The sequence below is a fragment of the Rhinatrema bivittatum genome, chromosome 3, assembly GCF_901001135.1.
Source record: "Rhinatrema bivittatum chromosome 3, aRhiBiv1.1, whole genome shotgun sequence".
Lineage (NCBI taxonomy): Eukaryota > Metazoa > Chordata > Amphibia > Gymnophiona > Rhinatrematidae > Rhinatrema > Rhinatrema bivittatum.
Genome location: NC_042617.1, coordinates 532,921,631 through 532,933,992, shown reverse-complemented (window position 1 = coordinate 532,933,992; position 12,362 = coordinate 532,921,631).

The following is a 12,362-nucleotide window of genomic DNA, read 5'->3' as shown; positions in this document are numbered from 1 at the left end:
GGGAAAGATCTCGATATGAGTATATGTGTCCTTTAGGTCAAGGGAACATAGTCAGTCCCCTTTTTGCAAAAGGGGGATCAAGGTGCCCAGGGAAACCATCTTGAACTTTTCTTTTCTTAGAAACTTGTTCAAGACCCTTAGGTCTAGGATGGGATGGAGTCCTCCTGTTCTCTTTGAATCAGGAAGTAGAATCCCCGCCCTCTTTGCCCTGGTGGTAAGGGCTTGACCGCTCTGGCTATTAAGAGGGAGGGCAATTTGGCAGGACACCCAATAGGTTCAATTGGTACCCCTGATGGATGATGGACAGAACCCACTGATCCGAGGTTATACTCTGCCATCGGTTCACCAAGACCTGCAATCTTTCCCCAACCGGAGGGTCCATCATCCCGGGTACAGGCAACTGGCTTACACTCCCTATGTTGCAGACAAAACCCCGTCCCTGGAGTTGACTGAGGCTTGAGGGCTCTCTGCTTCTTGGGCTGGTCGTGGGAGCCCTGATGGTGCTGACAGGAGTAAAGAGGTGAAGGACCGTATTTCCTTTGGCAAAAGAAAGACTTCCTTGACCCCATCTCACCGGCCTCCTGGATGAGGAATAGTGGCGCAGAGTTGTTGGAGGGTCTCGTGGTGGTCCTGAAGTTGGGCCTCAGCATCCCTCACCCTATCTCAAAAGAGATTCTCTCCAGTACATGGCACATCAGTGAGTCATTCCTGTACCTCTGGTCGCAGATCCAAGGCCCACAGCCATGCCATTCTGCAGGCACCGATTCCTGCTGCAGAGACTCTCGATGCCATCTTGAAAACATCATAGGTCACACAACCTCATGTTTTCTGCACTCCAGGTCCTTATGCACCAGTGACATGAGGGTGTCCTGTTGCTGTTGAGGCAGCTGCTCAGCCACCTCCAGCACTTGCTTCCATATGTCCCATGAGTACTGGCTTATGTTGAATTGGTAGGCGGCAATGGGAGCAATAAGCATGGTGCCTTGAAATACTTTCCTCCCAAGATCATCCATCGCTCTATTGTCCATCCTCAGGGGTGCCGAGGAATGAGGCCAAGGCTTGGGGCAGCATCAAATCCGGATGCTTTCTGGACAAGGTAAAAACCGTCTGCCTTCTTATTGACAGGAGAACTGTGAGGGGTATTCCCATATCCTCAGCAGCAACTCCTTCAGGATCTCATGTGCTGGGACTGCCACAATCTCCTTAGTAGGCTCCACGAACTGGGGAATCTTAAGCATTTTGTGCCTGGCATCCTCCTCCATCAATAACTGAAAAGGGATGGCTTCCACCATCACCTTCAAAACCCTGTGAAAGTCAAGTCCTCAGGTGGAGACTTCCTTTGCACCTCTGGAGGAGAAGGGTCTGAAGGGAGACCTTTGGAGCCCTCAGAGAACTCTGAAATGTCATCCTCCCAGGGGTCAGAGGTTTCCTCATCCTCACTGAAGGCGAAGGGATAGGTCCCTAGGTGCTCAGCCTATGTTAGAGGTGCAGGCATTGTTAGAATTGGATGGGAGGCGTCAGGCCTTGGTGTCTCCGCTAGCCTCTGTGGAGCTTCCTCCTCAGTGGAACCGGTGTCGACCACCGTATTGGTAGGGGAAGGCTTCAGTGTCCCACCGGGCACCGATGCTGTTCTGGGAACCGATGCCAACTGGGTCGGTAATGCACCGATGAGTACATTGAGCTCCTGCATGGGTGGCACTGGGTCCAGTGCTATTGGTGTCACAGGACTGAATCCCTGCAGTGCCCAGTAAACCACTAGCTGGATTCAATGCTCCAGCTCCTCTTTGAATGTTGCTTATGCCAAGACTGACTGGGAGGAAGGAAGGGTAGTCATATCTTTCTCAGAACCTTGAGGTAGATCGGTGACTGGCATCAGCACCAGTGGAGACCGTTGTGGACCCCGGTAGCGATGGAGGATTGGCACTCCTCGCTGCAGGGTTGCTTCGGGAGCATCACAGCAGAAGCTGGTGCATCCCCATGCCCAGCACCATGCATGGATGATAACCAGTGCTGATGCTTCTTCGGCTTCCCTCGATGCTCAGCCCAATCCTTCCCCAGTGCAAAGGCCAATGACAAAGAACCCGATGTTCTCAGCTTGGAGGAGATCAACGATGGTCAGTCTCCAGTGCCCCTGTTTGTCAGTGACATCAATAGAACCGATGGTCCCACTCATGTCCATGGCTGTGTCCTTTTGTGCAGCTCCTTGGTCCTTCAATGCTGATGCCAATGACTCAGATATTTTCAACCCGAAAAGTTGCTCCATCTTTTTGAGTCGAAGTCGATGGCCCTTCAGGGTCATCTGGGTGCATAAGCGGCAACCCTGGACATCATACAGTGCCCCTAGGCAGAGGACACATGTCTCATGCAGATCTGTACTAGACATGTTCCATGGGCACTGGGGGCATCGCCAAAAACTGGACATGGTCATGACGGACAAAACAAAATGGCACTAATGGAAGACAATGGCGACAGGATGTCAATGGCCTGTGGGCACCAATGCACCACTGCCATGTAGGAATCGATTGCCACAAACCCTGACTAGGAGACACTACGGTAAGACACCAAGAGGGACCCAGTGATGGAACAACATGAAAAACCCTGCAAAGAATGCAGGAAAAACAAAGTTTTCCACAAGGCCAAAAAAACAGCCAAAGTGAGCTCACTCACACCGTGATGCTTACAGCTCTGCAGAAAAAGAGAGGCTGGTGAAAGACTCCGGACAGATGCATGGTATAGGGCATGCTGGGCATGCTCAGTGTTCCTAGTCAAAGTTCTAGAAACTTTGACATAAGTTTTCTGTTCTAGGGCTCCATCTGATAATGTCACCCATCTGTGAGGACTACCATCCTGTTTGCCCTTGGAGAAAATATGTTTTCACTCAATATACAATTAAGCTCTGGGGAAAGTCACTACTTATCCCTGGGCTTAGCATCATGGAATCTATCTACTATTTGGGATCCTGTCAGGTAAATGTGACCTGGATTGCCTGCTGTTGGAAACAGGATACTGGGCTTTATGGATTTTCAGTCTGACCCAGTATGGCAATTTTTAAGTTCTTATGATTCATGAAGCAAAGAATTGTCTTATGTCATTTCAGCAGTTAAGAGATAAATATGATATTCTAACCAATCATTTTTTTGCTTATGCAAGCCTGCCAATATTGCCTGTCATGTAGCAAAGATGATTTACAGTATATAAGAAGTAATGAGATGGAAGAATCATTCTGGGATACTACTGTAAAAACAATAAAATAGCTGTATGGTACAATATGTTAAAAAGAATATGGACAATATTGGCTGATTTGTGGGGTGCAGAGTTTGGAGAAGAGATCCAACAAGCATTTTCATTAATTAATAAAACATTGATGCCAGTAAATATGAGAAAAATGCAATTTAAACTAATTCATAGGAACATATATCTCTAGAGTCATGGGAGTCAAAATTAATCTCTGGAAATTGAATTTATGTCTAAAATGAAATTATTTGCCAGGAATATTGTATCATATGTCTACAAGTTGTCACAAACTTGAGTTCCTTTTGGAGGAAAATATTTGATTGCTTACAAAAAAATATTGAACTGCTCAATAAAATGGTATAGTAAACTGATGTATTTTATGATGTTTAACATGGATCAGAGGTAACCCAAAGAAGGGAAAAGATTTGTGATACATGCCCTTGTGTTGGCTAAGAAAAGGAGATGAATTTCCTACATTTTTTAGTAGATATTAATGAAAAATTAGATAGTAATGTAAAAAATGAAGTTTATTGAGAATCAAAGTAACAAAAGGACAAATATAAATGATCCATATATTCAATATTGAGAGAGGTTTGAAAATCTCTGAAGGAATTAGTTTTCTACCAATGGGTAATATATTGATATATAAAAGTCTAAAGACTGCAGGAATAAAAAGGGGGAAAATGTGATTGTTTTGGTTGGATACAATACATGGCATCTATGTTTAGAACACTGTACTATTTTCTATTCTTTGAGATGATGACGTATATTTGCATGTTTGTACTTTTGAAAATGTGTACCAGTTAAGACAATTTTAATAAACAAATTTTAAAAAGAAAAGAATTAAACTCAGTACCCTTTGGATGATAAGAATCAGGGTGTCTTGGCCCTTCCAAACCGAAAAGGCATACTATTGGGTAGGGGTGTGCGAGGCGAAAGCTTCGCGGAAAAAAAGAGACTGAAGAGGGACCCCATGTGGATGCGTGGTATAGGACATGCTCAGTGTGCCTAGTCAAAGTTCCTGAAACCTTGGCATAAATTTTCCATGCCAGGCTCCATCCGATGATGTCACCCATGTATAAGGACTACCATTCTGCTTGTCTTAGGAGAATTGGGGGGGAATGTAGAAAAGATATTCAAAATGGTTAATTTCTCATTGCATGCCTCACCTCTTTTGGATTTGCTGGGATGACTCCTCAGTTCCTGCCCAGAACATAACTCTGGTTATCCAGTTATTGCTGACTGCTCACTTTACTATTGACTTCACTGTAAGCATGTTCCTAGAATTATACATTGGCAGAACCAATCTTAAGAAATAGCTCTGATTGAAAAGCTATTCTTTTGTGTCCAAGATATTCAACTGAAGTTCAAGTAAAAATAGAGTCCATTCATGTCATTTATAATATATTATGATATCAGCGTGGAGCTCAGCCTATCTGGCATTCCACCTGCTTGTTCACTGTCTAATATTTTGGTTTTGTCTGTGCTCTCCTTTTTTAGTAAAGATATATGGGGGCTGACTGGTGCTAGCAAGTAACTATCCGGTGCAAGAGTGTGTAACCGCAAATGCAATTTGTACTGAAAACTTCTTTTCTGTTATTATATAATATCAATATGTTCACACTTGTGCTAAAATAAAAATAAGGGTTGTTTTGTTTGGGTTTTTTTAATATGGGTTTTTCCCAATTTATCTAAAAACGTATAGGAACACAGGAAAAAATATATATTGTCTTGTGTCATCACTTTAGTGCCAATGGTGCTCGTATCTTTCTTAGATACCCCCTGTAAATACTTGATTAAATTTCAGAATAAAATATCCATATTTTTGACCCAGGTCATTTGAAGACTGTTAGACAGATGCAGAGCCTATATGAAAGCACTAATGTGTAGTATCTCTGTATTATTTATGTACTAGCTGTTAAGCCCGTAACAATGGGCTACATTAAAAAAAAAAATTTCGGTCCATTTCCTTCCCCCTCATTCTCCCTCCCCCTCCCTCTCCCACCTCCCCCTCATTCTCCTTCACTCCCCCGTCTCTCCCTCCCACCTCATTCTCCCTCCCCTTCTCTCCCTTCCCACCTCCCCTTCCCCCCTCCCATTATCCCTTTCCCCTTCCCTCATTCTCCCTCCCTTTCATTTCTTCCCTCCCCTATCCCCCTCCCCTCCTCTCATTCTCCCTTCACCTCCCCCCTCATTCTCCCTTCCACCTCTCCCCTTCCACTTCCCCCTCCCCTCCCCCATTCTCCCTCCCACCTCTAGTCTCCCTCCCACTCCTTCTCACCTCACTCTCTCCTACCTCCCCCTCCCCTGAGTCACTCCCCTCCTCTCCCAGCTCATTCACAACCCCTTCGGATGGCGTGCGCTACTGGTCCTCGCCGCTGCTGCTACGGGTCCTCGCCGCCGCCGCCGCTACAGGTCCTCGCCGCCTCCACCGCCGCTACGGGTCCTCCCAGCGCCATTTTTGTCAACAGGCAAACTCTGGCCGATGTGCTCTCCCGCGCATGCATGGTAGAGCTGCTCTCTACTTCCCATTTGCGGGCCGACAGGTCAGAGCCCATTTATAAGGTAGATTCAGCTGTAACATTGGCCAATATTGCCTTCTTTTTCTTTTCTTGCAATACTACAATGTTATTTTTTGTATATTTAAGTCCATGGTTTCTTTTGGACTTCCCATCTCTGTTGAGAGCTTTTTAATTTTGGTTATCCTATTTGCATTTGTTAAGCATCGCCTATTATTTCTCTGCAACACTGTTCTTTATGCCTGTCAGACTGGTCTTGTCTAATAATTGAAAACTGACATAAATATTTTTTAAAACTTTATTATGTGACGGCCCTGTGACTAGGTTCTACCCCTCCCTGTGTCCCCTTGGGCTGGGGATACTGTACAAGCAGTGTTCACAGCGCCTGAGAGGGAGGACATCATAGTCATTGTGCTCTTAGGGCCTCATTTTCTAAAGTATCACAGGCCTGCGATACTTTAGGGAATGAGGGGCGGGGGGACCGAAATGGGGGGGCGGACCTGTGCTAGCTGGCAGCGATCGCACCGTCGCGGTGCGATCGCTGCTGGTTTCACACCCAATAGCGCCACCATAGGAGGTGTAGCTATTGGGCGCGATCTTGGACGCAAAAAGGGCCTTACCTTTTCGTCGTCCACGGGGTCTTCGCGGAGTCGGCCCCGGTGATGCCCCAACTCCTCCTCTTCCGGGGTCGACTCTGCCCCCATTTTGGTATTGCGTGCGATCCGGGTGGAAAATCAGGCCCTTAGTGACTGAATTTAGGGCTCATGAATGCAAAGTTTAAGAAGGAGCACTGGTGCATGGCCCCCAGTCAAGAACTGTCACTGAAACGACTGGAATAAACAATTTGGGAGATATATAAAATAGGGGAAAATTTCCTGGGTAGTTGTGAATGAAGTCTCCCAATGCCAAATCCAAACAGAAGGAAAGTGCCAGGTTAAAGCAAAGCCAAACCTTCTTTTTTATCAATACCCTTAATCTGGAGCTGAAGTGTTTGATTATTCCTCTTCTGTGGTAACCTTGTAACAGCTCTAGCTGTGGTTGGGAAAGATTTCCACACAGTGGAACATAAAATAAATGGCAACCATCAACTCTATTGCAGCATAATTAATCCACTAAAAGGAAGCTCTGCTCCTGGTCAAGCAAGTAGCTATGTTACTTTGTTTAGGCATTTACAGTATAGAGCACCCTACAGCACATTTTCTGTGCTTCCCAAAAGAGTTAAGCTTATTCTCTACTCTAACCTAAGGGATAAAAGCAGGGGTCGGGAACCCATGGCTCGCGAGCCAGATATGGCTCTTTTGAGGGCTGCATCTGGCTCGCAGACAAGTGTCGCCACACTTTCCAGTCCCCCGCTGACCCAGCTGCTCCCCGGTCCTCCTCTGCCTGGGCTTAAAATGCTGTCAGCCCGGGCGGAACACGGCAGGACAGCTGGAGTCAGCGGCACCGGCATGCTCTCTTCTTCCCCCCCCCCCCCCCCCCGCGGCCCAGAAGAGGAAGTAGAGAGCATCGGGTGCGTGCGCGACGAAAAGAAGACTGCAGCGCGGCTTGGAGGAAAATGAAGAGCTTCAACCGCGGCCGATGGGACTCCACCTCCGCGAGGGCTGAAAATGAAGGAGGTTAGCGTTGGGAGGAGGCTGCTGCTGCCGCGAGTTCCCGGGGTGGGGGAGAGAGAGAGTGAATGAGCGAGCAAGCATGTGTGTTTGAGATCCTGTGTGTGTGAGTGAGAGATTGCATGTATGTGAATGATTGAGGGCCTGTATATGTGAAAGAGAGTATGTCTGTGATTGAGAGCCTGCCTGTGAGAGAGAGAGCATGAATGTAAGTTTACCATTGGGAACCTGTATGTGTAAGTTTGTGATTGAAAACCTGTTTGTGTGAAAGAGTATGTGTGTATGATTAAGATCCTTTGTGTGTGAGAGAAATCATGTGTATGTATGATTAAGAGCCTGTGTGTAAGTAAGAGAGAGATCATGTGTATCTGTGTGTGATTGAGAGCTGGTTTAGGTGATGGAGCATGTGAGTATGTGATTGAGAGCCTGTGTTTAAATGAGAGAGAGAGACCATGTGTGTCTGTGTGTGATTGAGAGCTGATTTAGGTGAGGGAGCATGTGAGTATGTGATTGAGAGCCTGTGTGTAAATGAGAGAAAGAGAAGACATGTTTGTAAGCATGTGAATGAGAGTCTGTGTGTGAGAGAAAAAGACAGCATGTATTTATGTGATTGAAAGCCTGTGTGTGTGTAAGCGTGAAAAGATAGACAGCATGTGTGTAAATGTGTAATTAAGAGCCTATATAGTGAGAGAGAAAAAACATGTGTATATGTGAGTACTGAGAGCATGTGTGTATAGGTGTGTCATTGAGAGCCAGTGTGAGAGAGAGCGCTGGTATGTGACTGAGAGAGGAGAAAGTTCCAAGCAAACCACCCCGCCTCCTGCTAATTCAGAACAATCTCAGGACACCTGGATATCAAACGTTCCCAGGTATGCAGAGCAAAAACATTTTTGTATCCTTATTATTTTTCATTACTGGGTCTTTGTGTCTGCTATTTTGAAATATTTTGTTGGTATCTGGAAATGTTTTATATGAGTTTTTAATTATTGGATATTCCACTCATCAGCTGTTTCGAAATATGTTCTTTTTGTTAGTACAGTTTTACTGCTGATGATTTTATATTTCTTGATTTGTTTTATAAGGATGGGTGATGTTTCTTTTTTCCTTTGTTACACTGCATACAGAGACTCTGGCTTGTTGCAGTTTCCAATTCAGTTTATTCTGCATGCTTCTAGTTATGCGTTTTGGTCTCTTTATTCTATGTTAGGTGAGGGTCAGCACGTGATTCAGGTGAGGTTTTCTGCTGGTGTGTAGTTTCTGTGTAGGACTCTATAGCAGCCTGACTTGGTCCGTTTTCCTAATAGGAGATGTATTGGTGTCTTAATGCCTGGTGTAATATTTTCAGAGACTTATTGTACTTTAAAAGTGTGATCTTACATAAAATGCACACATTTACTTGTATTTAGTTTTAAACATATTGTATGGCTCTCATGGAAGTACATTTTAAAATATGTGGCTTTTATGGCTCTCTCAGCCAAAAAGGTTCCTGACCCCTGGATAAAAGCATACTAAATCAGGCCCAAAGCAACTTTTCAAAAGATCACAATGAGCATTAGTGACAAAGATAAAATCTGAATGCTGGACTCTTCGTTCCTAGTTCTATACTCCAACTACTAGACCATCCCATCTCTCTTTACACAGCTACAGCCCTTTTCTAAAACCACAAAAATGCTCAGTACAACAGGAAATGTCAATAACCTATAGGATGATGTTCACAAATGTAGTCTCCTTTTTGACATTCCCCCATGTCACTATTTGACTTAGATGTCTATGGTGCATGTCGTAAAACAAGGATTTTTCATAGGATGCTATTTTCTATGGGGATCTATCCCACATAAAATGAAAGAATTGGTCCTGTTAAAATGAATGAACTGTATTTAGTCTCCAGGGAAATGTCTCTATGAGCTGGGTGTCCCTCATTACGCTAAGTATTGTATGGCATTTTGCCAGACCAAACTTGTTTGAGCTGTTGACCCAACCATTGCCTGATTTCGAACTACATTCTGAACTATGAGGGCTAAAATGAACAATTTAAACAGAAATCCACTGATAAAGTACAGAGGTTATTTTGCATAATGTTCTTGGTTTTATTTGTTCAAGTTTGTACCTGTGTGGTATTCCATCTTTGAGCACCTGACTTCTTCTCTAGTCACCTTCTGAAATTACGAGATGTGCTTCTGAAGCTTACACACACTGAAACAAGAACAATAATGCAAGCCCAGCTAAGCGTGAAGAGTCAGGTAATTAAAACTCATTTATCATGAGGGCTCGCTTAGATCTAGAGTCAAGGTGCATCTCTCACTTGGTAAAAGGAAACAGTATCTTCCTTTCCCTTTTGACCTTGCATTATGAACTGGCTTTTGGAAGAGTTTTGTTAATTAGATATTATCCATCAACCAGCAGTAAATCTGCTACTTTACAGTCTATCTCCACCCATGAATACCAAGGACTAGGCAAACTCCATAATTTCTAAAGACAATGTACTGTTAAATAATGTCACATCAGAACTGTGACAATCATATGAAAACTCATCAGAAAAAGGTTGAAAAATAATATATGTTTTTAAATCTAAATTTTATTTATAAACTGTAATTACATACACAATACAATAATATCGTTAAAGCATGTTGTCTCCATTTTTCAAATTCATTATCCTGTCTACAATAGTAGCAAGCAATGCATGCTTTAAAGAAGCATATTTGTTTCAAAAAAGTAATGCTTACAGTGATTCATACCCTGTAATGCATTCCCAGTTTCTAGCAGTGATGCTTTACAGATGCATTAAACCTGGCATGACATCCCTAACTGTTATGTTTAATAGCTTACGATTCATTTATTGTTCATAAATGTATCTAATCCCTTTTTGAACTTGATTTTAATATCTACTACACTATATGGTAGATTTTATAATTTTGCGCGAGTGCGTACTTTTGTTCGCACACCAGGCACGAACAAAATTACGCTGGATTTTATAAGATACGCGCGTAGCTGCGCGTATCTTATAAAATCCGGGGTTGGCGCGCGCAAGGGGGTGCACATTTGTGCAACCTGCTCACGCCGAGCCCAGCGCGTGCTGCCTGTTCCCTCCGAGGCCGCTCCGATTTCGGAGCGGCCTCGGAGGGAACTTTCCTTCGCCCTCCCCCCACCTTCCCATACCTAACCCACCCCCCCGGCCCTATCTAAAACCCCCCCCCCCTTACCTTTGTTGCACGATTTACGCCTGCTAAAAGCAGACATAAATCTGCGCGCGCCAGCGGGCTACTGGTGCGCCATCACCCGACCCAGGGGCTGGTCCGGAGGCCTCGACCACGCCTCCGGGCCGGCGCCATGCCCCCGGGCCCGCCCCCGCAATGCCGCGTCACGCCCCCGAAACGCCGCGTCATTTAGGACACGCCCCTGACACGCCCCTGACACGCCCCTGACACACCCCTTTTACAAAGCCCCAGGACTTACACGCCGGCGCGTGAGGGCCCTGCGTGCGTAAATCCGGCTGGATTTACGCGCACAGGGCATTTAAAATCTGGCCCTATGTGCATATCAGAATATAAACATTCTTTTCCAAACATAGCACAATTTCCATCTTAGTTTACTTATATAGATAAAATAATAAATTGAATGTTTAAAGTCAACGGGCCGGATTTTAAAAGGGTTACGCGCATAAGGTACGTGCGTAACCCTTCTAAAATGGCCCTGCGCACACCGAGCCTATATTGCATAGGCTTCTGGCGCGTGCAAAGCCCCGGGACACGCGTAAGCCCTGGGGCTTTCTTGGGGTGGGCGTGTCGGGGGGCGTGACACGGTTGGCACGTCATCCGGGGGCGTGTCAGGGGCGTGACGCAGTCGGCGCGTCATCCGGGGGCGGTGCCATGGGTGTGGTTTCGGCCCGAGGGCATTCTGGGGGCGTGGTCACGGCCTACGGACCAGGCCCCGGACTGGAACATGGCGCACGGCAGCCGGCCCGGCGCGCGCAAAGTTATGCCTGCCTCTAGCGGGCGTAACTTGTGCGACAGAGGTAGGGGGCGGTTAGATAGGGCCGGGGGGGGGTTAGGTAGGGGAAGGGAGGGGAAGGTAGGGGGAGGCAGAAGGAAAGTTCCCTCCGAGGCCGCTCCAATTTTGGAGAGGCCTCGGAGGGAATGGGCAGCGCGCGCAGGGCTCAGCGTGCGCAAGTTGCACAAATGTGCACCCCCTTGTGTGCGCCGACCCCGGATTTTATAAGATACGCACGGCTATGTGCGTATCTTATAAAATCCGGCATACTTTTGTTCGCTCCTAGTGCGCCAACAAAAGTACGCGCGCATGCTGTGTTTTAAAATGTACCCCAGCATGTTCTGTAATATAAGGTCATCTTTTACTCTCAGACGTGACGTCCCATTAGGATGATGAAATAACTTGCCCTGTGACATAACAAAGGACATTTATGCTACCTGCTAAACTGGTTTTCTGGTGTGGAGTACAGGTGTAAGTCCTTATTGCTCCTATGTAGATTACAATAATTATGGCAGCTACTGAGCTTTAGATTCCAGTTGCTTTAAATGAGGTATAAGCAGTTTTATAATATTGTTTTCGCAACATCAGAAATTAATGGAAGAATCTAATAGAACATTCTCTAACATCATCATCAAAATTAAACCAGAGAAAATGTCAGCTTTTAAAAAACCTCTAGTAGCAATTTGATTTAAATGTATTTATTTACAGACTTCTGGCTGCTTCACCTATTATAACAGTTGTGAAAACTCAAAGCAGTATTGTAAACCTCAGCAATAACTCTCTGCTACTAAACCATATGGAGAATGACTTCTCATCAGACTAAATAAATTTATTAGAAATTATACTTTGCAAAGCACAAGTCTATAGAAGGACTGGGAGGTAAATCTGAAAAAAATATCTCCCTTATGAGGCAATAAAGAAACATTTTCTGGGAGGGTTTCTTAATTTTCCTATTTGCAAGAAAAAGATACAGATTTGCTGTAGTCAATATGTCTGATGAATTCATTAGCAC